Source organism: Vipera ursinii (genome assembly GCF_947247035.1).
Source record: "Vipera ursinii genome assembly, chromosome: 2".
NCBI lineage: Eukaryota > Metazoa > Chordata > Lepidosauria > Squamata > Viperidae > Vipera > Vipera ursinii.
In genome coordinates, this window is record NC_139513.1 from 66868022 (window position 1) to 66893816 (window position 25795).

At 46.2% G+C, this 25795-nt stretch overlaps 1 protein-coding gene across 1 annotated transcript in view; it reads left to right on the forward strand.

Moving 5' to 3' along the window:
• Nucleotides 1–25795, forward strand: part of LOC310633385 (hyaluronidase-4-like) — a gene marked incomplete at its 5' end in the record, with an annotated part of 49673 nt that overhangs the window by 17360 nt on the left and 6518 nt on the right. The window lies entirely within an intron of this gene.

Here is a 25795-nt window from a genome sequence, read left to right on the forward strand (position 1 = left end):
GGAAGGCTGCACAGGTTTCATTGCTTCACTTTGGCTGCATCTCTCTCTCTCTCTCCCCCCCCCCCCATTCTTTTAGAAGCCAGTATGTAGTCCAGACTGTCACAGGGCAGGTTTGTCATTTTGTTAGTAAAGATTTTAGTGCACCTTGTTCTTTAATTTCATTTTTGTCTGGGCTGCCCTAGATATCCAATATCACTTTCTTCCATTATATTACTGTTAGTTTTCAGACACTAAGAGAGTTTTGATCAAAATGAGGTGCTCAGTCAAATGTCCAGTAAGTCCTGCATGAAAAATGGGAACATGCAAGTGAAAATAAGTTAGTTCTAGAAAGGCCTAGCCTGAACTTCTATCTGCCTTTTCAGTTGGAAAAATCCACAGTTGTCCATAATGCTGAAGTCACAATTCCCTCAAAAGAAATAGACCATATGTATCAGAAGGGCACTTTCAAACCATTAGTGCTGATTGCATGAACCTTCAGCCCCATGGGATAACTCTTCTCTCTCAGAAAATGCAATAGTCATGATGATAAATCAGCTTTAGTCACTCTATCTCTACTCGAGAACTACAAATCAGCTCAAGAACTTACATTAGCACAAGAGGCTGGGTTGCTGGCTAGACTTCCTGAAACAGAACTCCCATCCCCTTATTTGTTTTTGGAAATGTATTGTTTCTGGAAATGACGAAAGCAGAGTCAAATTCTATTGCAGGCTAACTGTAAGTTACATTTCTCTATCTCAGCCTTTGTTTATTGGCCACAATCTTTCCTATGTAGGATGGTTACTTGGTCATTTAATATCCGAGATGCTTCTTTAAAGCCAGACTACCTGTTGGCACCAAATCAGTGTCTTGCAGGTGCATTTGGTTTTTGTTGGTTTGTTATTAAAGTGTGAGTAGCAAGGAGGGTGGGGGTGGAGGGCAGTAGGGAAAAGTATAGTCAAAACTGTAGTACAGCAAAGTTTCTATCCTCCATAAGTCCCAACAACTACCTGCCCCCCTCCCCCCTGTGGCACCTGGCCCCCAGCTTCTAGATGAAAGTTCCCATTGGCTCTCTAGGTCTACCTGTAGCTAGAACAGAAAGAGCCATTCTTGGTCTCCTTGAAAGCAGGAATTGTTAGATGGCTTGGCTTATCCGTTATAAAATGCTGAGGTGCTTCCAAGTACACAAATACAGAATTCGTGCTGGAAATTTGTGCTACCATTTGATTCTGACTCTATTAAATAATGTTGTACTTAAAAATGGATTTCCCCAACTTCATTTGTCTCCTTTTATTAATAAAACACAAACTTTATTTCAAATTAACTGTGCAGATGATCGTCCTTCTCCCCTGTAGCAATATTTGTTTTGGTTAGGGGTGCGTGAACAAATGCATGTGTGAGAAAGAATGAGAGACGGACTTGAACTGCTGTAATTCCTATCTTTTTCTTCTTAGATTTTTTAAAAGCATGATCACTTTGTCTTTCATGTTAGCCACAGCTAGCACTGTAAACCACTTCTATTTGCAAAATCACAATAGATACAGGCTGATTCAGTTTTCAGAGAACGTTAGGATTAACAAATAGAAACCTATTTTGAAATATATGATGGCACAGTGTCTTTAAAAACTAAATTCTCTAAGTTTGCTTAGTGTTTGATTTAGATACTTGTGCTTTTACAAAAGAGTGAAACAGGAATAAAAGTATGAATTAATCAGACAGAAATGTCAGTTTCATGACTGACATTTCATGACTTGCCAATTCAGCAAGACCAGAAGAAGGAAAAAGTTTTCTTCACTGTACCTTAAAAGCTTCTCCTCTGTGCACTTAGAATTCTACAGATAGGATTTACAAGTGGTGCCCCACCTGATTTCTGACAATGGGTTAAATGGGAAAACCCCCTTCCCCAAGAGGCACATTCTCCTAATTCCAGATCAAACAATTCTGGGGACTTCTGCTTTAAACAATAACTCATTTTTGAATGTCATGTCACAAATTCCCTCCATGAAAAGAAGATATATCTCTGCCCCTTCTTGTTTCTCATCTGGCCGGTTAATGTCTCTGCCAGAGGATTCTGGGCCTAATGCCAGATTCTTCCAGCAAACTTCTACAACTTAAGTGAGCTGGCACATGCAATATTAAGAGCACAAGTCCAGAGCAGGAAATCTCCTGAGGACTTTGCTAAGCTCCGTGTTCACTGAATGGTCTGATCTGATGCTAAGCTGTTCTTTCCGCTTTATCCTCCTATTTGGAGAATAAAAACAGTCATCAAGCCAACTGCTTACAAAGGTGCAACTTAAGAAAAACTGAAAGATTGGCTAATTATATTGATAGGAAAAATACAGTAGAGCACAGCAATTTGGATATGAAGTGCATACAATACCAGTGAGGCGGGGAAAAAAAGTCAACTAGGAACTAGGAAACTGCTAGACATGTTAAACTCGAGATGTTGCTAGTGAATGTCAGGTCTGCCTGAGACAGGGCTAGACTTGTCTAACCATGGATGAGAAGACAGATCTTACATGTATTACTGATCTCAGGTTGGAGGAAGAAGAGGTGATCCCTCTCCTAGAGATCTTCCCAGTTGGGTTTCATGTTTTGCTCTCCATTGGTGGGATAGGAGAGATGGTGTAGCAATTGCATATCAAGAGACCTTAGCAGTTGCAAGGATCACTGATTCACAGATATCCGTATGTGGAATCTTGTCTGGTTATGCACATGTAAGTATTGCTGTTATCCCAGCTGCACAGCAGTATTCCTCTTGATCTTGTTATAAAGAGGTTTGTAGATTTGTCCAGATTCTTAGTACTGGGTGTTCAACCACCTTTCCCTGGGATCAGGGAACCCAAGAGTTCCTGTCTACCATGACAACCATGCATTTGTCCCAGGTAATCATTGACCTGACTCATATAGCTGGTCATATTTTAAATCTGGTATTCACCTTAGAGCATATTTGTGATGATCTGGTTCCTTCAGTCCATCGTAATGGACTGAATACTTCCTTCTGACAATGAAGAAACTAAACACTAAATTCTGAAAAATGTCACCTGGATACCTAGTGGATCCAGCAAGTTTCTAAACTGATTGAGTTTGGGAAATTTCTAAGCAGACTGGAGGGCGATTCTGTTCAGCACCTTCCTTGTTGACCACTGGAACAGAGAAACACTTAACAGGATCACCCCTGAACAGCTTTTCCTTGCCCTCCAAATCCTGTGAAGGTCTTTTGTGTACCAAGGAACTTGAGGAAATAAAAAGTGAACAGATTATGGTGGAAATTTATAGAATGTAAATGCAACCAGAATGAGTAAAAGCCAAGGGATGAACAATAAAGGCAATAAAGGTGACAAAATTCAATTGCTTCTCCATCTTTACTGTATCTAAAGAGTACTGGCCACTGTCCTTTAGGGAGAGGTGAGCCAGTAGATAAATGTAATTTGTGTTTCCCTAGCTGAGTTGGAGTTCTGACTTTGAGTTGGAAACCAGATGAACATATCTACTGTACAGACAATAGATAAAGTCTTATGGTGCTATCTTGGAAGCTTTTGAATCTACGTGTAGGAGATTCTTTGATCTTATCTCTGCCCCTTAGAAATTGGAGTGCCACCTTACATTGCTGATTAGAATGACCAGGAGAGGACTGAGAGTTGGATCTGAGCTGTAGTCAACAACAGTTTGAGGCAGGAGAGATGCCAGAGGTCCTTAAAAAAGGCGTTGGTGTACCAATTCCTTGGATGCAACAAAACTGCACAGTTATCAACCTATCTCTAATGTTTTTTTTAATGAAGGCTATTAAGAAAGCGGAGCTGCATTTGTACAGGGCTCTGGAGGATATAAATTATCTGGACCTTTGCACTCAGACTGGGGCATGTGATACCAACCACATTATTATTTTTTTTTTAAAATTCCATTTATATCCCGCCCTTCTCCGAAGACTCAGGGCGGCTTACAAGCTTAGCAGTAGCCTTCATTCTATGTATATGCCTGCTTATTAGGGCTTTCACACACACCCCAAGCTGCATTATTACAAAGTCAGCTTAATTGCCCCCAACAATCTGGGTCCTCATTTTACCTACCTCGGAAGGATGGAAGGCTGAGACAACCTTGAGCCTGGTGGGATGCGAACCTGCACTAATTGCAGGCAGCTGGTGTTACTTAAGGAGGCATTAGCCCACTGCTCCACCAAGGCTCTTTGCTCTCATGGATGATCTATGTATCTGAAGGTTCAGTTGTCCTTTTTTGCTTTATGTGTTTATTTTGTTAGTTATATTCTGTTCATTACCCAGTGTCACCTTGGCAAAATAGCCATTTAAATTGAATTAAATAAACATATTTCAGCAGACCCATTCATGGATTACTGCCTTGTCGTGGCGAAGGGGCTTGCGTAATTCAATGAAGCTATGAGCTATGCCGTGCAGGGGCCACCCAAGATGGACAGGTCATAGCAGAGAGTTCTGACAAAACGTGATCCACTGGAGAAGGAAATGGAAACCCACTCCAGTATCTTTGCCATGAAAACCCCATGGACAGTACCAAAGGCAAAACGATATGACGCTGGAAGATGAGCCCCTCAAGTTGGAAGGCATCCAATATGCTACTGGGGAAGAGCAGAGGGCTAGTATCATGGGGGATTGGAATGCTAAAGTAGGAAGCCAAAAGATAACCAGAATAACAGGCAAGTTTGGCCTTGGAGTACAAAATGAAGCAGGGCACAGGCTGATAGAATTTTGTCAAGAGAATACGATGGTTATAGCAAACACTCTGTCGAGCCCTTCGGGCTCGACATACTTACCGGGAGAGGGATTCAGCCGCAGCCCGCAGCCCTCAGCAACAGCAGCGGCCACGCCCAAACTCGTCAGCTGTCCGGCGGGCGAGCAGCCGTGCGACGCCGAGAGCCCAGCCGCTCCCAAGCTCACCAGCTGTACGGCGGGCGAGCAGCCGCACGACGCCGAGAGCCCAGCCGCACCCACATCCTCCTGCTGTCCGGCGGGCAAGCAGCCGCGCAACGCCGAGAGCTCAGCCGCGCCCACGCCCTCCAGCTGTCCGGCGGGCGAGCGCCGGACCCGCGGGCGTGCTGCGATCAGAGAGGCGGCTGAGGGCGGTCGTGAGTGGTTGCAGGGAGGCTATGCCAGGGCAGCCAGCCGGGGGACAGTACGCGCCGGCACAGTCAGCTGACAGGCAGGCAGAAACGGGCACGCCAGCAGTGCCGCAGGGTATTGAACGGCTGCGCCCGGACCTTGGGGGTTGCCAGGGGGTCATGGGTGTGGTGCGGGGAGATGCAGTGGTGGCGGGGAGCACGCTCAGGATGTTAGGAGGGGGGTGGGCTTGTACTTACCTTCACGCTGGGAAACACGGTGCCGGTGGAGGGAGCTGGGCGTGGGTTGAAGGAGTAGGGGGGTGGAGTATTTACGCAGGCCAGGCGGATGCTGGTCTGCACGGGGGAGGGGTGGGGCCTAGGGGTGGGGCTGCTACCTAATTACAGATATGGAATAAAAGGTGCGTTGAGGGCGTGTGGCTCTCAACGCTGACTTTGTTAATGCTTAGAGATCCTGACATTAAAGGTGCTCTCTGCAGTCATCCGTACTTCGTCGTGATTTTTTCCGGAGTGCTTGTTATTCCCGGCGGAGACGCAGCGTTGACAGTAAGTCAGCGTTCATATAGCACAGCGCTCTTTTTGCTGGGTTCTGGTTTTTCCCTGCCACCATGGCTGAGGGAACCCAGGGCGGTGTGCCCGTGGCAGGAGGGGAGGAACCAGCTGGGGTTGCTGTGCCCCTTGAGGTGGGGGAATTGGCAGAGGCCCCACCAGTGGTTCGGCCTAAGGTCCGGGACCTTGGACCAGTACCAAAGGAAGCTGAGGCTTCAGAACCGGCTGCCCAGGAGAAGCCTGGAGAATGGTGGCTCAGTCCGGTCTTGAGCCAGCCAGTGGCTGGACAAAACCAACCATCCAGAGGGAAGGGGTCCCTCTGGGAGTGGAGAGAGCGTCATGCCACCGATGAGGGCGGAGAGGAGTGGAGCTACACCACGGCTCCTGGCAGTTATACTATGGATGTCCTGAGGGACCATTTTGGAGAACCCCGGCCATGGACCCCTACTGATGCTGACCTGGAGACTGGTAGATGGACACGACCCAGGACCGACCCGGAGCGTAGGAGCCAAACCCGGTTCCGTTTGGCAAGTCCCCGTTTCCGGGCCCCGCAGGCCCCTGGTACCCCGCAGGTCCCAGGCCTTCCATCGCCGGGACCGGCGGCTGCTCCCGACTTGGGCCTCGCAGGACCTGGTGGAACAAGGCCGGGGGTGCTGTGCCAGCCGGGGGCCTGGGGTGGCAACAACCAGGGATTGCACAGAGGCCGGGAGGCCCGGCAGGTCCTTGGGGAGGGCCTGCGGTTTGGGGCCCACCACCGTTGCCTGTGACCTTTGACGGCAACCCTGATCGTTTGGCCCTGTTTCTCGGACAAGCCATCCACCATCTGGACCAGTACGGTCCTTTGTATGCTTCCCAGTGGGGAATGGTGATGGCTGTCACAACGGCTTTACAAGGGGAGGCAGCGGCCTGGGTGGCGAACCTTTACGGTGACCGTGCCCGTGAACTGGGGGATGTGGGCCTTTTCCTTGAAGCGCTGCGTACACGATTTGAAGATGTGACGCGCACGCACCGAGCGGAGGCTGAGATCGTTGGCTTGCGGCAGAACGGGCGTCCAGTTACAGCCTATGTGCAGGACTTTCGTGAAGTGGCCGGCAGGCTCAGTTCCTGGCCGGAGAGAATGCTGGTTCACCATTTCCGGGCCGGACTGGATGATTCCCTTCTACGAGCTTGTATCGTCCGGGGGATCCCTCCTAGGCTCCAAGAGTGGCTGCGGGTTGCGGTCGAGCTGGATGTGGCCTTACGGGGTTGTCAACGGCGTGTGCGGCCCGTAGGAGACTCCCGTCAGGTCCCGCTGAGATCGCAGGGCCAAGTGCAGAAGCCGCCACCATCGTTGCTGGGTCCTGCTATCCAGCCGCCACGGTCCGTTCTATGTTGCTTCAGGTGCGATCAGCCAGGGCACCGCGTGGCCGCCTGCCCTATACCCGCATCCCGGGTGGTTGCAGCAGCAACTCCAGCAAGGAGCACAACCCCCGGGCACTTTGCAGAGCGTTCCCGGGCTTCTCGGCAAGCTGTGGAGCCAACACCAGGGGGAAGCGGCCAGACGGACGGGGACAGCGCCATCGATGTGAACGTGGAGTATTACGAGCGTGGTGATAGGCCAGAGGAGGACCCCATGGTGAGTGCTCCGATTAGCCCATTTTCAGTTCCGGTTACGTTAACCAACCCTGCCACGGGGGAGGTGATGGGGTTTAGGGCTTTAATTGATTCGGGTAGCACGAGGTGTCTCATTAGCCGGAAGGTGGTGGCCACACTGGGTGTTGGGGTGGTACGGCTGAGGAGTCCAATACGTTTCCAGCAGGTGGATGGGTCTCTTTTGGGGGGGGCGCCTATCACCCATGTCACAGAACTTGTGCGGCTGGATATGGGGGAGCACTGGGAGCGGTTGCGGTTCATCGTGGTGCCCTCCATGACGGAGGAGGTGATTTTGGGGCTAACATGGCTGGACAGGTGGGGGCCGACCATTTGGTGGGAGGGGGGTTGTCGTCACCTGCGCCTAGGGATTGGGCCACAGCCCCCTGATCATGAGCGGCCAAGCACATCTGGCCCGCCAGGGAAGCCGGAGGAGAGTTGCAGGGCTGGGGCAGAGGTACACGTGCCACCAGAGTATACCGGATTCCTCGAGGTGTTCAGTGAGCAGGAATGCGACCTCCTGCCACCCCATCGACCGACGGACTGCGCGATTGAGCTAGAGCCGGGGGCCAAGCTTCCTAAGCCCCGGATGTATGCCATGACCCCGTGGGAGATGACAGAACTCCGAAATTATATCGATAAGAATCTTGCACGGGGGTTCATACAACCAGCTCGCTCGCGGATGGCAGCACCAGTTCTTTTTAGGGAGAAGAAAGATGGGGGCCTGCGTCTTTGTGTGGATTACCGGGGGGTCAATGCAGTGTGTGTTGAACATCTGTATCCACTGCCTTTGATGAAAGACCTGTTGTCCCACCTGGCTAAGGGGAGGGTGTTTACCCGCTTGGACTTACGCGAGGCCTATTACCGGGTGCGCATCAAGAAAGGAGATGAGTGGAAAACGGCGTTTAACTGCCCATTGGGCAGCTATCAATTTCGTGTGATGCCATTCGGACTCCAGGGGGCCCCCGCCGTGTTCATGCAACTAATAAATCAGGTTTTGCATGAACATTTATATAGGGGGGTGCTCGTGTATCTTGACGACATCCTTATATATACGGAGACAATGGACCAGCACGTTGCCCTTGTACGCCAGGTTTTGCGAAAACTCCTAGACGCGCGATTGTACGTGAAATTATCAAAATGTGAATTTCACGCGTCTCGACTGGACTACTTGGGCTATTGGGTCTCGGCGGCTGGGATTGCAATGGACCCAAAGAAAGTGGAGGCTATATAGCAGTGGCAAGCCCCGGGGACCAGACGACAGTTACAAAGCTTCCTGGGGTTTGCCAATTTTTACCGCCAATTCATACCATCCTTTGCTGCAGTAGCTCTTCCATTAACAGACTTGCTAAAAATCAAGAAGTTAGCGGTGAAACCACGGCCAGGGTTGCGCGTAATGTGGACTATAGAATGCCAACGGGCCTTCGAGACCTTGAAAGGTTTGTTCACCCAAGAGCCCATACTTTTACATCCCGACCCAGCAGCGCCATACGTTGTGCAAGCAGATGCTAGCGACGTGGCGGTCGGTGCTGTTCTGTTGCAACACAACAATAAAGGCGCATTGCAACCTTGTGCTTATGCGTCCAAAAAGCTATCGACCACCGAACGCGCCTGGGCTATCTGGGAAAAGGAGGCCTACGCCGTTCGATGGGCATTGGAGACGTGGCGGCATCTCTTAGAGGGGGCAGAAAAGCCCTTCGAAGTATGGACGGACCACAGGAACTTAGAAGCCCTACAAACCCCACATAGGTTGGCCCCTAAGCATGTGCGATGGGCCTTGTATTTCAGGCGGTTCAGGTTTACCCTGAAATACGTTCCAGGGGGGAAGAATTTCCTGGCGGACGCCCTCTCGCGGCTTCCGCAGTATGACAACCAGCGGGAGGAGGTGGTGCAAGCTCTTATCCCTCCTCACAGCCCGGAGGTGGTGCGGGCTGTACAGAACATGGGTGTGGAGGACCTTGTACAACAGCTGAAAAAAGCTCTGGTAGGAGATGACTGGCTACAGCAGCACCCGCGGCTCCTAACCCAATGGGATGACCTGGCCTGGTACGGGGGTAGGATGTATGTGCCGCGAACCCTGCGAGAGACTGTGCTTTATAGGTGTCATGATGCCAAGCAGGCCGGCCACCTCGGGTTCCTGAAAACCCTGCACCTAGCTAGACGTCAGTTCTGGTGGCCCGGGATGAGGCGGCAGATCAAAGATTATGTCCAGCGTTGCCGTACGTGTGCTATGGCCAAACCCCAGACCGGGAAGCCAGCAGGGCTTTTACAGGTGGTGGCGGACCCTAACCGGCCATGGCAGGACATCGGGATGGATTTCATCGTGGACCTACCAGAGAGCCGGGGGTACACCGTTATCTGGACCGTGGTTGATCTGTTTTCTAAACAGGCCCATTTTGTTCCATTGAGGGGCTTGCCCTCGGCCCGGCGTCTGGCCTGGTTATTCATTACCCATGTGTACCGCTTACACGGGGCGCCTAGACGCATTATCTCGGACCGAGGAGTGCAGTTTACCGCCAGGTTTTGGCGTGAATTCCTCCAGTTCATCGGGTCATCCCAAGGATTAAGTTCGGGGTACCATCCTTGCACGAACGGTGCTGCTGAACGGGCCAATGCGGCAGTGGAGCAGTACCTACGCAGTTATGTCTCGTATCAGCAGGCAGATTGGGCTGACCTACTGGCGTTTGCAGAAATCGCCCATAACAACGCGGTGCACAGTAGCACTGGTCTCCCACCGTACAAAGTGGTGTCTGGCTACGACTTCCCTCCTGTTCCCGAGTGCGACCAGGGATCGGCTTCCCCTTGTCCACCCCAGGAGTGGATGCTACAGATCAGAAAGGCATGGGCAGCAACCAAGGAGGCCCTGAACAAGCAAGCCAGTATCGTAAAGACCCAAGCAGACAAGAAGCGCCAACCGTTCTACACCCCAGGGGTTGGGGACTGGGTGTACTTATCTACGAAATACCTGAGGTTACAAATACCTAGTAAGAAGCTGGGCCCTAAGTATATAGGTCCCTTCCAGGTCACCCACATCATCAACCCGGTCACGGTGCGCCTTCGGCTGCCTAAATTCTTGGGTAAAGTGCATCCTGTGTTCCACGGCAGTTTGCTGAAACCAGCCCCCATTCCTGTCCGGGGGGAGCCAGTAGGGCCGGGGCCCGTGGGTGATGGACAATATGAGGTACAAGAGATCCTAGACTCCAGGATGCGGAGAGGGCGACTGCAATACCTGGTGCTGTGGAAGGGATACCCGAATACTGAGGCATCTTGGGTGACGGAATCAAACGTTCAGGCCCCTAGATTGGTTAAGGCGTTCCACCAGAGGCACCCTGGTAAACCCTCGGGTGGGGGTCGAGGGGAAACTGCTGCTCTCCTTAGTGCTTGTATGACTTCTATATCTTGCCTTCCAGGAGGAGCCTTGGTAGGAGGGGCCGACTGTCGAGCCCTTCGGGCTCGACATACTTACCGGGAGAGGGATTCAGCCGCAGCCCGCAGCCCTCAGCAACAGCAGCGGCCACGCCCAAACTCGTCAGCTGTCCGGCGGGCGAGCAGCCGTGCGACGCCGAGAGCCCAGCCGCTCCCAAGCTCACCAGCTGTACGGCGGGCGAGCAGCCGCACGACGCCGAGAGCCCAGCCGCACCCACATCCTCCTGCTGTCCGGCGGGCGAGCAGCCGCGCAACGCCGAGAGCTCAGCCGCGCCCACGCCCTCCAGCTGTCCGGCGGGCGAGCGCCGGACCCGCGGGCGTGCTGCGATCAGAGAGGCGGCTGAGGGCGGTCGTGAGTGGTTGCAGGGAGGCTATGCCAGGGCAGCCAGCCGGGGGACAGTACGCGCCGGCACAGTCAGCTGACAGGCAGGCAGAAACGGGCACGCCAGCAGTGCCGCAGGGTATTGAACGGCTGCGCCCGGACCTTGGGGGTTGCCAGGGGGTCATGGGTGTGGTGCGGGGAGATGCAGTGGTGGCGGGGAGCACGCTCAGGATGTTAGGAGGGGGGTGGGCTTGTACTTACCTTCACGCTGGGAAACACGGTGCCGGTGGAGGGAGCTGGGCGTGGGTTGAAGGAGTAGGGGGGTGGAGTATTTACGCAGGCCAGGCGGATGCTGGTCTGCACGGGGGAGGGGTGGGGCCTAGGGGTGGGGCTGCTACCTAATTACAGATATGGAATAAAAGGTGCGTTGAGGGCGTGTGGCTCTCAACGCTGACTTTGTTAATGCTTAGAGATCCTGACATTAAAGGTGCTCTCTGCAGTCATCCGTACTTCGTCGTGATTTTTTCCGGAGTGCTTGTTATTCCCGGCGGAGACGCAGTTTTGACACACTCTTTTCCAACAACCCAAGAGACGGCTCTACACATGGACATCACCAGATGGTCAACACAGAAATCAGATTGACTATATGCTCTGCAGCCAAAGATGGAGAAGCTCTATACAGTCAGTAAAAACAAGACCAGGAGCTGACTGTGGCTCAGACCATGAGCTTCTCATTGGAAAGTTTAGGCTTAAACTGAAGAAAGTAGGGAAAAGCACTAGGCCACTCAGGTATGAATTAAATCATATCCCTGTTGAATATACAGTTGTTGTTGTTGTTAGTTGCGAAGTCGTGTCCGACCCATCGCGACCCTATGGACAATGTTCCTCCAGGCCTTCCTGTCCTCTACCATCTTCTGGAGTCCATCTAAGCTCACGCCTACTGCTTCAGTGACTCCATCCAGCCACCTCATTCTCTGTCGTCCCCTTCTTCTATTGCCCTCAATCTTTCCTAGCATTAGGCTCTTCTCCAGTGAGTCCTTCCTTCTCATTAGGTGGCCAAAGTATTTGAGTTTTAGCTTCAGGATCTGGCCTTCTAAAGAGCAGTCAGGGTTGATCTCCTCTAGGACTGACCGGTTTGATCGCCTTGCAGTCCAAGGCACTCGCAGGAGTCTTCTCCAGCACCATAGTTCAAAGGCTTCAATTCTTTGGCGTTCAGTCTTTCTTATGGTCCAGCTTTCACTGCCATACATTGCAACTGGGAAGACCATAGCCTTGACTATACGCACTTTTGTTGACAGGGTGATGTCTCTGCTTTTTAGTGTGCTGTCTAGATTTGTCATGGCTTTCCTCCTGAGCAGCAAGCGTCTTATAATTTCTTGGCTACAGTCCCCATCTGCAGTGATCTTGGAGCCCAGGAAAATAAAATCTGTCACTACCTCCATTTCTTCCCCATCTATTTGCCAGGAATTGAGAGGGCCAGATGCCATGATCTTGGTTTTCTTAATGTTTAGTTTCAACCCAAGTTTTGCACTCTCCTTCTTCACCCGCAACAAGAGGCTCTTTAGTTCTTCTTCACTTTCTGCCATTAGAGTGGTATCATCTGCATATCTTAGGTTGTTGATGTTTCTTCCGGCAATCTTAATTCCAACTTTTGATTCATCTAGCCCTGCCTTTCTCATGATGTGCTCTGCATATAAGTTAAATAGGCAAGGCGACAGTATACAGCCTTGCCGGACTCCTTTCCCAATTTTGAACCAATCAGTGGTTCCGTGTCCAGTTCTCACTGTTGCTTCTTGGCCCGCATATAGATTTCTCAAGAGACAAATAAGATGGTCTGGTATGCCCATCTCTTTAAGGACTTGCCAGAGTTTGTTATGATCCACACAATCAAAGGCTTTAGCATAGTTAATGAAGCAGAAGTAGATGTTTTTCTGGAACTCTCTAGCTTTCTCCATGATCCAGCGTATATTAGCAATTTGATCTTTAGTTCCTCTGCCTCTTCGAAATCCTGCCTGTACTTCTGGTAGTTCTCGATCCACATACTGCTGGAGTCTAGCTTGTAGAATTTTAAGCATAACTTTACTAGCAAGAGAAATGAGTGCAATGGTGCGATAGTTTGAACATTCTTTGGCACTGCCTTTCTTTGGAATTGGAATGTAAACTGATCTTTTCCAATCCTGTGGCCACTGTTGAGTTTTCCAAATTTGCTGGCAAATTGAGTGTAGCACTTTTACTGCATCGTCTTTTAAGATTTTGAATAGCTCAGCTGGAATACTGTCACCTCCACTAGCTTTGTTGTTGCTCAGCTTTTCTAAGGCCCACTTCACTTCACATTCTAGGATGTCTGGCTCGAGGTCAGTGACCACCTCATTGTGATTATCAGGGACGTTAAGCTCATTCTTGTATAGTTCTTCTGTGTAATTTTGCCACCTCTTCTTAATCTCTTCTGCCTCTGTTAGGTCCCTGCCGTTTTGGTCCTTTATCATGCCCATTTTTGCATGAAACATTCCTTTCATCTCTCCAATTTTCTTGAAAAGATCTCTGGTCCTCCCTATTCTATTGTTTTCTTCTATTTCTTTGCATTGTTCATTTAAGAAGGCATTCTTATCTCTTCTAGCTATTCTTTGGAATTCTGCATTTAATTGGGCATATCTTTCTTTTTCTCCCTTGCCTTTCGCTTCCCTCCTTTCCTCAGCTATTTGCAAAGCTTCCTCAGACAGCCATTTTGCTTTCTTGCATTTCTTTTTCTTTGGTATGGTTTTGGTTGCTACCTGTTGTACAATGTTGCGAACCTCTGTCCATAGTTCTTCAGGCACTCTGTCTATCAGATCTAATTCCTTAAATCTATTTGTCACCTCTACTGTATATTCAACAGGGATATGATTTAATTCATATCTGACTGGCCTAGCGCTTTTCCCTACTTTCTTTAATTTAAGCCTAAACTTTGCAACAAGAAGCTCATGGTCTGAGCCACAGTCAGCTCCTGGTCTTGTTTTTACTGACTGTATAGAGCTTCTCCATCTTTGGCTGCAGAGCATATAGTCAATCTGATTTCTGTGTTGACCGTCTGGTGATGTCCATGTGTAAAGCCGTCTCTTGGGTTGTTGGAAAAGAGTGTTTGCTATCACCATCGTATTCTCTTGACAAAATTCTATCAGCCTGTGCCCTGCTTCATTTTGTACTCCAAGGCCAAACTTGCCTGTTATTCCAGTTATCTTTTGGCTTCCTACTTTAGCATTCCAATCCCCCATGATGATAAGGACATCATTTCTGGGTGTTAGTTCTATAAGGTGCTGTAGGGCTTCATAGAACCGGTCAATTTCATCCTCTTCAGCACCGGTGGTTGGGGCATAGACTTGGACTACTGTGATATTGAATGGTTTGCCTTGGATTCGAACTGAGATCATTCTGTCATTTTGAGGATTGTATCCCAGTATTGCTTTTCCTATTTTTTTTATTGACTATGAAGGCTACTCCATTTCTTCTGAGGGATTCTTGCCCGCAGTAGTATACCTGTTGGTCATCTGAATTAAATTCACCCATTCCTGTCCATTTTAGTTCGCTGATACCTAAGATGTCAATGTTTAGTCTTGTCATCTCTTGTTTGACCACGTCCAGCTTTCCTTGATTCATGGATCTTACATTCCAGGTTCCTATGGAGAAAAAATCTTTACAGCATCGGACTTTCCTTTCACCACCAGACATATCCACAGCTGAGCGTCCTTTCGGCTTTGGCCCAGTCGCTTCATTCTTTCTGGCGCTACTAGTACTAGCCCTCTGCTCTTCCCCAGTAGCATATTGGACGCCTTCCGACCTGAGGGGCTCATCTTCCAGCGTCATATCGTTTTGCCTTTTGGTACTGTCCATAGGGTTTTCATGGCAAAGATACTGGAGTGGGTTGCCATTTCCTTCTCCAGTGGATCACGTTTTGTCAGAACTCTCTGCTATGACCTGTCCGTCTTGGGTGGCCCTGCACGGCATAGCTCATAGCTTCATTGAATTACGCAAGCCCCTTCGCCACGACAAGGCAGTAATCCATGAAGGGGGAATATACAGTAGAGGTGACAAATAGATTTAAGGAATTAGATCTGATAGACAGAGTGCCTGAAGAACTATGGACAGAGGTTCGCAACATTGTAGAACAGGTAGCAACCAAAACCATCCCAAAGAAAAAGAAATGCAAGAAAGCAAAATGGCTGTCTGAGGAAGCTTTGCAAATAGCTGAGGAAAGGAGGGAAGCGAAAGGCAAAGGAGAAAAAGAAACATATGCCCAATTGAATGTAGAATTCCAGAGAATAGCTAGAAGAGATAAGAATGCCTTCTTAAATGAACAGTGCAAAGAAATAGAATAAAACAATAGAATAGGGAGGACCAGAGATCTTTTCAAGAAAATTGGACAGATGAAGAGAACGTTTAATGCAAAAATGGGCATGATAAAGGACCAAAATGGCAGGGACCTAACAGAGGCAGAAGAGATTAAGAAGAGGTGGCAAAATTACACAGAAGAACTATACAAGAACGAGCTTAACATCCCTGATAATCACAATGAGGTGGTCACTGACCTTGAGCCAGACATCCTAGAATGTGAAGTGAAGTGGGCCTTAGAAAAGCTGAGCAACAACAAAGCTAGTGGAGGTGACAGTATTCCAGCTGATCTATTCAAAATCTTAAAAGACGATGCAGTAAAAGTGCTACACTCAATTTGCCAGCAAATTTGGAAAACTCAACAGTGGCCACAGGATTGGAAAAGATCAGTTTACATTCCAATTCCAAAGAAAGGCAGTGCCAAAGAATGTTCAAACTATCGCACCATTGCACTCATTTCTCATGCTAGTAAAGTAATGCTTAAAATCCTACAAGCTAGAGTCCAGCAGTATGTGGACCGAGAACTACCAGAAGTACAGGCAGGATTTCGAAGAGGCAGAGGAACTAGAGATCAAATTGCCAACATACTCTGGATCATGGAGAAAGCTAGAGAGTTCCAGAAAAACATCTACTTCTGCTTCATTGACTATGCTAAAGTCTTTGATTGTGTGGATCACAACAAACTGTGGCAAGTTCTTAAAGATATGGGCGTACCAGACCATCTTATTTGTCTCTTGAGAAACCTATATGTGGGCCAAGAAGCAACAGTGAGAACTGGACATGGAACCACTGATTGGTTCAAAATTGGGAAAGGAGTTCGGCAAGGCTGTATATTGTCTCCCTGCCTATTTAACTTATATGCAGAGCACATCATGAGAAAGGCAGGGCTAGATGAGTCAAAAGTTGGAATTAAGATTGCCGGAAGAAATATCAACAACCTAAGATATGCAGATGATACCCTTCTAATGGCAGAAAGTGAAGAAGAACTAAAGAGCCTCTTGTTGCGGGCGAAGAAGGAGAGTGCAAAATTTGGGTTGAAACTTAACATTAAGAAAACCAAGATCATGGCATCCGGCCCTCTCAATTCCTGGTAAATAGATGGGGAAGAAATGGAGGTAGTGACAGATTTTATTTTCCTGGGCTCCAAGATCACTGCAGATGGGGACTGTAGTCAAGAAATTAAAAGACACTTGCTCCTAGGGAGGAAAGCCATGGCAAATCTAGACAGCACACTAAAAAGCAGAGATATCACCCTGTCAACAAAAGTGTGGATAGTCAAGGCTATGGTCTTCCCAGTTGCAATGTATGGCAGTGAAATTTGGACCATAAAAAAGGCTGAGCGCCAAAGAATTGAGGCCTTTGAACTGTTGTGCTGGAGAAGACTCCTGCGAGTCCCTTGGACTGCAAGGCGATCAAACTGGTCAGTCCTAAAGGAGATCAACCCTGACTGCTCTTTAGAAGGCCAGATCCTGAAGCTAAAACTCAAATCCTTTGGCCACCTAATGAGAAGGAAGGACTCACTGGAGAAGAGCCTAATGCTGGGAAAGATTGAGGGCAATAGAAGAAGGGGACGACAGAGAATGAGGTGGCTGGATGGAGTCACTGAAGCAGTAGCAGTGAGCTTAAATGGACTCCAGAAGATGGTAGAGGACAGGAAGGCCTGGGGGAACGTTGTCCATAGGGTCGCGATAGGTTGGACATGACTTCGCAGCTAACAACAACAACAATTTCAGCAGATTTCAATAATGTCAACCACAACATCCTTCTGGACTACTTGTGTGAGTTGGAGGCGTAATCTTATGGTGGTTGTACTTCTATCTAAATAGATAGATCCAGTGAGAAGAGGTGAGGTTGGACACATGGAAATTTCACTGCAGAATTTTTTTTTCTTCCCTATTCTGTCTATGTAAAACTGCTAGGAGAGGATGTCTGCCCGTATGGTGTGAAGTTATCATAATAATCTGAATTCCGTGCCTATTGGGAGATGGATTAGAAATCAATATTCAAATCTGGTAGGTATCAGGATATGAATGGGGAAAAAAGACTCAGACATAGACCAAGCAAAATGGAGCGGCTGTTGATTCAGAATAACTGATTGCATGACTACCATCTATGTTTTGATGGCGGTTTTTCTCTTCTGGAAAGAACAGCTTCACAGTCTGAGTTCTTCCTAAATGTATGGTTCCCAACCTGAAGAACAGAAGAGATAATGTCTTGTAGGGCCTTTTTGGTTGGTGTGTCTGCCGTTTCCTGGCCCTGAACAGGATGTACTGAAGATGTTCACTCATATCCTTAATATATAAATCCAAATAATAATAATAATAAATCCACTATATAAATCCTAATAATAATAATAATAATAATAATAATAATAATAATAATAATAATAATAATAATAATAATAATAATAATAATATAGCTCAATTAGATTACTGTACAATAATTGATGTTATAGGCCACCTGAAGCCTGGTTGATTTTGGCTGGTACAAAAATTTCATAAATTAATCAGAAATTACGGTAATAAAACCAGAAAGCAAATCTTAAATTATTTTTTTCATAGCATCTCTAGAAGGCATTGCTGTGTCTATATCTAGAAGTACTCTAGAGGTACAGCTGCATTATCGAAGGCTAATTAAAGAGTTACTATAATTTTGAAGTTGATAGAAACCAATGTTTTTTAATTACCATTTTCTTTCTAAATAGTTGAATGGAGAAGAGGATAATGGATACCTTTCAGCAGTAAAAATTTCTCCATCTGACTTTTTTTCATACATTGGTCGTACTTGCCCTCCACTTAGTATCACTTCCCTAAAAATAGAATAGAATAGAGCTGGAAGGGACCTTAGAGGTCTTCTAGCCCAGCCCCTTGCTCAAGCAGGAGAACCTAAAGTAAAGTTAAAGTTACATTTGAGCTACATGTAATGCCTGGACTTGTTTGTATAGCTTCCTAAGGTATTGAATTTACATAGTGAGCTACTGAAAAGCTGTTGGGCATCTTTCCCAGTTGAGTGACAGGAAGGACATAACATCATTTCTATAATCAGCCACTGTTTATCTCATCATCTAAACTCGACACGTCATGTAATGTGTCACAACGTGTTGCAACTTTTTTTGAATTGCCGGAGCTGGGGTGGGTGCGGCCTCCATATGATGCAACCGGCCCATGGGCTGGCAGTTTGACACCCCCGATCTAAACCTATCAGATGTAATGAGGTTTCATTAAAAAAAAATGTCTCATGCTAAATTGTCTAGTAGGCTCTGAAAGAAATGTCCTGAGTAAGTCTAAGTACTTTTTTTCCATCAACCACCAGGTGTGCATCTCCATTGTTACCCCATGGAAATGATGGATGTAGAGCTTAGAGAATTCCAGTTTTTCTGTCTTACCTTGTTTAGCTTTTCAGTCTCTTTAAAGAGATTGGTTAGTATTAGATCCATTATGAGTAGTTTAGATTCTAGATATTGTAAAAGCAAGAGGAATAGGTCTTCCTACTTGTCGTCTCTATAAAACATGAGAAATTGGTTCTTTATATTATGTCTTCATTTCCTTTCCTGTTCATTCTGCTGTTTTTTTCCTGATCTTCCTGTTAAGTCTCCCCTTAGTCATCTTCCCATTTCCATCTCTCCTAATTGCTCTTTTTCTTCTGGAGCAATATTTTTTTTCTTTTCTCCTTTCATTGCTTATCCCATTTTACCCAACAGCACTCACAACCCTTGGAAGAGAATGCAGTTGGTGCCATTGTTATTCACTGGTTGAGGGCTGCATGAATGAGTATATCCAACAGTGAGACCAATATAAAGTTGACCTAAGAAGACTGTCCAGATAGGATGACAAAAAGTGTACAGAGCTCTGGGCTCTTGTCTCAACCTCAATACATCTGTTTAATTATAAGATATTAAGGAGACATCTGGATTCCCAGCTTCAAACTACTTCCCCTGTATAAAAACCTGGGATGTAAGCAAAGAATGAGTCCAGTAGAAGGCCCTCTCTGGTGAAGGTACAACTTATCCTCTGAGTTTGCCACCCAAGAAGGAGGCTGGAAAATTTTGTAAAATTTAAATCTAAGCTTTGCGTTCCTTTTTGTTTTCCAATAACCAGGATCACTTGTAAGTTGTGAGACTAATGTTGCCTTCAAAGAGTGCTACAATTTTCCAGCTCCCTAATGTACTTTTGAAGATCAGGTTCTGATAAAATCTACTATTTTTTTTCCTTTTACTATTCTCTTAGTGGATGTATGTAATTGTTCCACTTTGGGCTGATTGATTTAAGTAGTGCTTTAAACAAAATCAGCATATCAGCTATGTCCTACTACTGTGTTTTTACTTGTACAGTATATCCAGACTGAGTAGATAGAGGATTTATAAAGGATTTATATCAGGTTAAAACAGCAAACACATGCAGGGGGAAAAGTTCATGGACCAGCTTCTGGCACTTCAAATAAAAGAATGGCTTCACAGTGGATGGAATATTATTTGGACATATATTTTGAGCATCTTCTCAGAAGCATAGTTATGACTGGCATTTTGCATTTTAATGTGTTCCTGTCAAATTCATGTGCTGTAGTGTCTAGTTGGCAGGATGCTGTATGTTGGCTTCCATGGTGTACTCTAAATTAGAGATCCACCTAGTTCATAAAAGAATATAACTTGAAGTGTAAGAGAAGTAAATATAAAAGAACTTGAATTAACAAATGAAATGGAGAAAAAATAAATATGTTGAGTGTATGTGAAACTAAGAAAGGGGTGGCCCATAATTTGAAATGAAAATAAAGTGATCCCTTGGAATGGAATTAATACTGTACATGCAATGAAATGAGGGTGTACAGTAGTTTGATTATAAATGAATGTTCTTAACATATATCAGGAAGTATTAATGGTATCTAATTAATTTGAGTGTGTACAAATTTAGGAATCTAATGAATTTATCATTGCACGTTACATCCAATGAATGATAATAACAGCAGAACTATTAATGGGGAGAAGAAATGTATTATTATTTTGGATGAATGGATTCTAATGGTGGTGAGGAATTATCCTGTTTGGTGACATGAATGGATAGGAGGGAATAAGATGAGAAATAAGTGTTGGAGACCCAAGAATGAATCAGAATGGTGATTGGTAAATATTTCCTTTGATAACTATGTTTACAGTATTTCAGATACATATTTTAAGCTTAAGTCTATTCATACATATTTATGTGTTGATTGACTATGTGCCAACAACTTATTGTTGAATCTTAGCAACCACAAAGAGAAATAGGAATGCTTTTTTTAAACTGATTTGATAGTTTATGAGGAAAAATTGAGGTAGCTAGTGAAGGATAAGGGTGATTGACCTGTATGAAAGAAATATCCAAAGATAATTTGGTCACATAGAGAGGATAAATGCAAATCAAATTGCAAAGCCAACAACATGAAAGCAAAATGAATAACTTGAGGGGAAAGAGAAGGTTGAGAATGTTGTGTTGGGTGGAATTTATCTCAGAAAGAAATAAGAGCAAAGCACAAAAAGTGATATTTGAATCAGCCAATGGACCTGGTAGAAACTAGGGTATTTTGCAAGAACAGACTGTGTTTTCCTTTTCTCTCAGGCTTTAATGGCATTACATGAGGCTTGTAAGAGAAAAAAGTAAGAGAAAAAAGATGGAGTAGCTTACACAATAGTTATCTACAGCAAACGTCGCAAGACGTATTGGAACTGTTTTGCCATTGCTGGCAATGGGGTGGGCGTGGCTTCCAGATGACACGTCCGGCCCGTGGGCCGGCAGTTTGACACCCCTGATATAGTATCAGTTTATATAATTTGGCTTGCTTGTTTGCTTGTTTGATTTATTGGATTTTGAGGCTACCTGACTCCCAAAAGACTATGGATAAATGAGAGAAATAACATTCAGAGATTTTGACAGGGCTTCCACAAATACCCTAATCCCAGGCCCGGCAACAGAGCCAGGTCTGGAAGAACATAAAGAGAGAAGACCATAGGTCATGACCAAAGCTCCTGAGATCCACCAGGGTTTACTTCATTTACAAAATATGAAATCCAGCTTAAAATCACTTTACAATTGAGATGCTACTTGTTTCTGTGCTTTTGTCTTTAGTATGAATTCTGGCTTAGAAATATCTTGCTGAAAGAAACCTAAGTCCATACTATCTGTTGTTCTTTGCAAGAACCTTGGCCACAAGTAATCCACTCAAAATGTATCTGTGTGTTCATTCACATCGATTTAAACAATGCCCAACTCTAGGTGACTCTGGCAGTTTATATAATAAAGAGCTAGAATAGAGAAACGTGTGGAGGAAAAACTGAACATGGATGGCTGAATAGGTACACGGATGACTTGCTACTGTAAAATAAGATGAGATACCTTTATTGTCATTTTTTTTATTTATTTAAAAAGTTTTACAATACATTTTGACTTTAATCCCCCCTCCCCCACCCCTATCTAGCCCTCCCTATCCCTCTCCCCCATTCCCTCCTCCCCCCCGACTTCCCAGAGCTAAATACAGGGTATAAAATCGAAAAACAAACATAAGCACCCCTATGTTATCAACAATAAACTATTAATTCTATCTCCCTCTAGCTCATATAAAATGAATACAAACAATATTAATATTACAAATAAAGTAAAAAAGAAAAAGAGAAAACAGAAAAAGAGCTTTACTCAGAATAGATTTTCTTAATCCCAGTCCTTATTCATATTAATTTTAAAAGAAAAAAGAAAAAAAAATTTCACCTACTATTTGCATTCTCCCACCTTTCTCTAATTTCTAAACAAATTCTCAATTACGCGCCAAAAGCGCCTATCTCTGTTAACCTTAATAATCTCCAACCAAACTAAACTATGATCAAAAATAGTTCTTGCATGTATCACGCCAAATGTCTCGCAGTTCCAGATCATCCTTGAGTTCAAGTAAAAAGAATAAAAAAAGGTTTAGACAGTCTCTAAGACAACTTGTTGTTAATTAGGAGCTTGCGTACCCATTCTCAGTTCAACACATACTTTTAGTCCATAACCCTAATATACTTTTCTAGCAAGCAAATAACATCAATCTTAAATTGTGTTAAATATTAAAAAAAAACTTTCTTTCTCCTCTATGATAAATTTAATCCATTGAGATTCTAATTTAAAAATTTAATCACCAATCTTGACACCCCAAAGCTTTTGGAGCACGTCTATCATAACCCCCATAACTTCTTTGGACCGCGCCCCGTCCACAGCTTCACTGTAAGTACGCTTTGGAGATTCCATAACTTTCTGCTGGTCTTGCTCTTGCTCTCGTCTCGCTCTTCTTAGGGCGGCACGCGTCATCCTCTGGCCTCCTGCAACAACCGATGAGACTGTAACTTGATCCCCTCCAACACCATTGTCCTCTGTCTGTCTATCTGCAACATCTTGAAGCTTTCCCTCGCCGTATCCCTTTACAGCTTCCAAAAATGATAGGGGGGTTGCTTTTAACACATTGCTATAAAAATCACGTGCCTGGGCCACAGTAACCAGACGATGTCTTTTACCTTCGTGCATCACCACCAGTCCAACTGGAATCTCCCATCTAAACTTAATATCACATTTCTTAAGTTCCTGTACTAGAAATGCAAAATCTTTCCTTCTCCTTAAAATCTTCGGAGGAATCTCTTTTAAAACCAAGACTTCTTGCTCAGCCACTACCAATTTAGTATCATAGGCAGCTTGAATGACTTCATCTCTAATTACTCTCTTTGTAAAATAGACCACCACATCTCTGGGTAACTTCCTCTGTCTTGCAATCCATGAATTTACACGAAAAATTTTGTCCATATTTCCCTCAATTTCAGATGCTGGCTGGCCCAGTACCCCTTCCAGAGCCTCAGAAATCAGCTGCTTTAAATCTTCTTTACAATTCTCCTTTAAACCCCTGATTCTAATAGCATACTGCATCTGATGATACTGAACAAGGCTCAATTCTCCGTCCATTTTATCCCTTATATCTTCATTTTCTAATACCTTTGCTTCTAATATAGAGTTCTTTTGACTGAGATCCTCCACTTTTACATCCAGCTGTTGCACACATTCAGCTACAGATTCAGTCATAGACAACATGTCCACCCTCATTGCTCTAAACTTCTCTTCCATCTTCTTCTCCAATTTCTCCATTTTCTCCTCCATTTTCTCCTCCAGCTTTTTCAACTTTTCATCCATCATGTCAGACATCAATTGTGAATGCTTTCCAAGAGCATCTTGTAAATCCTTAAGCGTCAATGCCGGAGGAGGTGCAGGAGGAAGCAAAGCTTGCAATGAGGTCTGTTGCACCAGGGAAGACCCCGCACTCCGAAGAGCTTTAGAAGTTTTAGCCGCCATCTTCCCCCACTTTCATTTATTGCGCACTTTCACTTTAAAGCTATAAAATCCATTGAGCTAGAGAGTAAAGATAAGAGTCCACATCACCTTGACCTCCTGTACCGCTCTGCCTGCATCTTGATAATCAAAAGTATTTCCTTTTGGCAGGGGTGGTTGCTAACGCCTGGGTCTGCTTCCAAAAATCACGGAGCAGAGACGCTGCGCAGCTCGGAGAAACCCAGGCTTTGGGGGGGCTCAATCCTTCAGCCACCCAAACTCTCAGCTCAGGCGGCCCCGGAGAGCTCAACCCCTACCTGGGGCCTCACCCCCTTTTCTTCTCCCGAGGAGGGGGCTTCAAATCCATCTAAACAGCTGATCGGCGCTGTTTACGATGGAAAAACACAGCTGCGGAGCGGGCAGCCCAAAAACGGCTGTCTTCAGCGTCGCGTCGCCACCGGAAGTCCCTTTATTGTCATTTTTATGTCTGTGTGAACACACTGGCACACATTAAAAACAAAATTTTGATGCCCACTCTCAAAAGAATGTACGTGTGCATGCGTGTGTGTGTATGTGTGTGTATATATATATATATATATATACACACACACTGTGTTTCCCGCAAAATATGACCCAGTCTTATATTTTTTTTTGCCTTCAAAAGAGGCACTGGGTCTTTTGGGGGGAGGGGGTCTCTTGCCTTAGGACACCACAGCCAGGTCTCCCACACCCCAACACCTATTGCGCCGCTGCCTTACTTCTTCAGCAGCCATTTGCTGCCACTTGCCGTTGGATGCAATGTGGTGCACTGTGCCATTGCCGGTCTAAGGAGTGGGGGGTGAAGCTGCCCCACATGCTCCACACCCACTTACCTTACCAGTAGGATCACCACAGCCAGGCCTCCCACACCCCGACACTTGTCAATGGTTTTTTGGGCCATTGCTATTGCTCATGGCAAGAAGCCGAGTAGCTCTTTGGGCCATTGCCGTTGCTTGCGGCAGGACACCACATGGTGCTTTGAGCCATTTCTGCTGCTTGCAAGCAGCAGAAATAGCCTGAAGCACCATGTGGCGTCCTGCCACAAACGATGGCAATGGCCCAAAGAGCTACTCGGCTTCTTGCCATGAGCAACAGCAATGGCCCGAAGCGCTGTGCAACTTCCTGCTGCAAGCGGTGGCACTGGCATGACAAGCCACATGGCTTGACAAGTGTTGGGGCAATGGGAGACCTGGCTGCGGCAGTCCTACCAGTAAGGTAAGCAAGTGTGTGGCATGTGGGGCAGCTTCACCCCCCACCACCACACTCACCCCCAAATTAAGGCTTACTCTTACCACGTTTCCCCGAAAGTAAGGCCTACCCAAAAAATAAGCCCTAGCTTGATTTTTGGGTTTGGGCCTAATATAAGCCCTAACCCAAAAATAAGCCTTAGTTTTGGGATGAGGCATACACCTAAAAATCAAGCTAGGGTGGGGGTGGGGGGGTGGAGTTGCCCCACGTGTCCCGCAACTACTTACCTTGCATCCAGGCCTTTCCTCGCTGGGCCACTTCTTCTGTGGTGTCTTCTGCAGCCAGGCCTGCATTTCTCAGTCACAGGCTTTTCCGGAAGGCCACTGCAGCCGAGAACCAAGCTATGGATTCAATCCATAGCTCGATTCTGCAAGACCTCTGCAGCCGAGGACCGAGCTATGGATTGAGCTATGGATTGAATCTATAGCTCGGTACTGCATAGGCTGCATAGGCCTTCCGGAAAGGCCTGACTGCAAAATGCAGTCTGGAATGCAGCTGAAGAATGAAGCTGCTCCTTTGGTCCCACAAGACGTGGACCAGCTGAGTGAGGCTGTTGGTGCTGGAGGTGAGTAAGACATCCCCCAAAAATAAGACCTGGTGCCTCTTTTGGAGGCAAAAATAATAAGATCCAGTCTTATTTTCGGGGAAACACGGTACTGCTAAGGTGAGAGGAAATGCAAACAAACAGGTGATTAGCATCTGTTGTCTAATTTATTAGGGATATGAGCTATTACTAAAATTTATGTGGATTTAGTAGTTGGTGGAAACTGAGCCAAAGACTTTGCCACTGTTAAAAACTACATCATGCATTACGATTACTTTAAAAAAAAAGAGAGGTCTAGA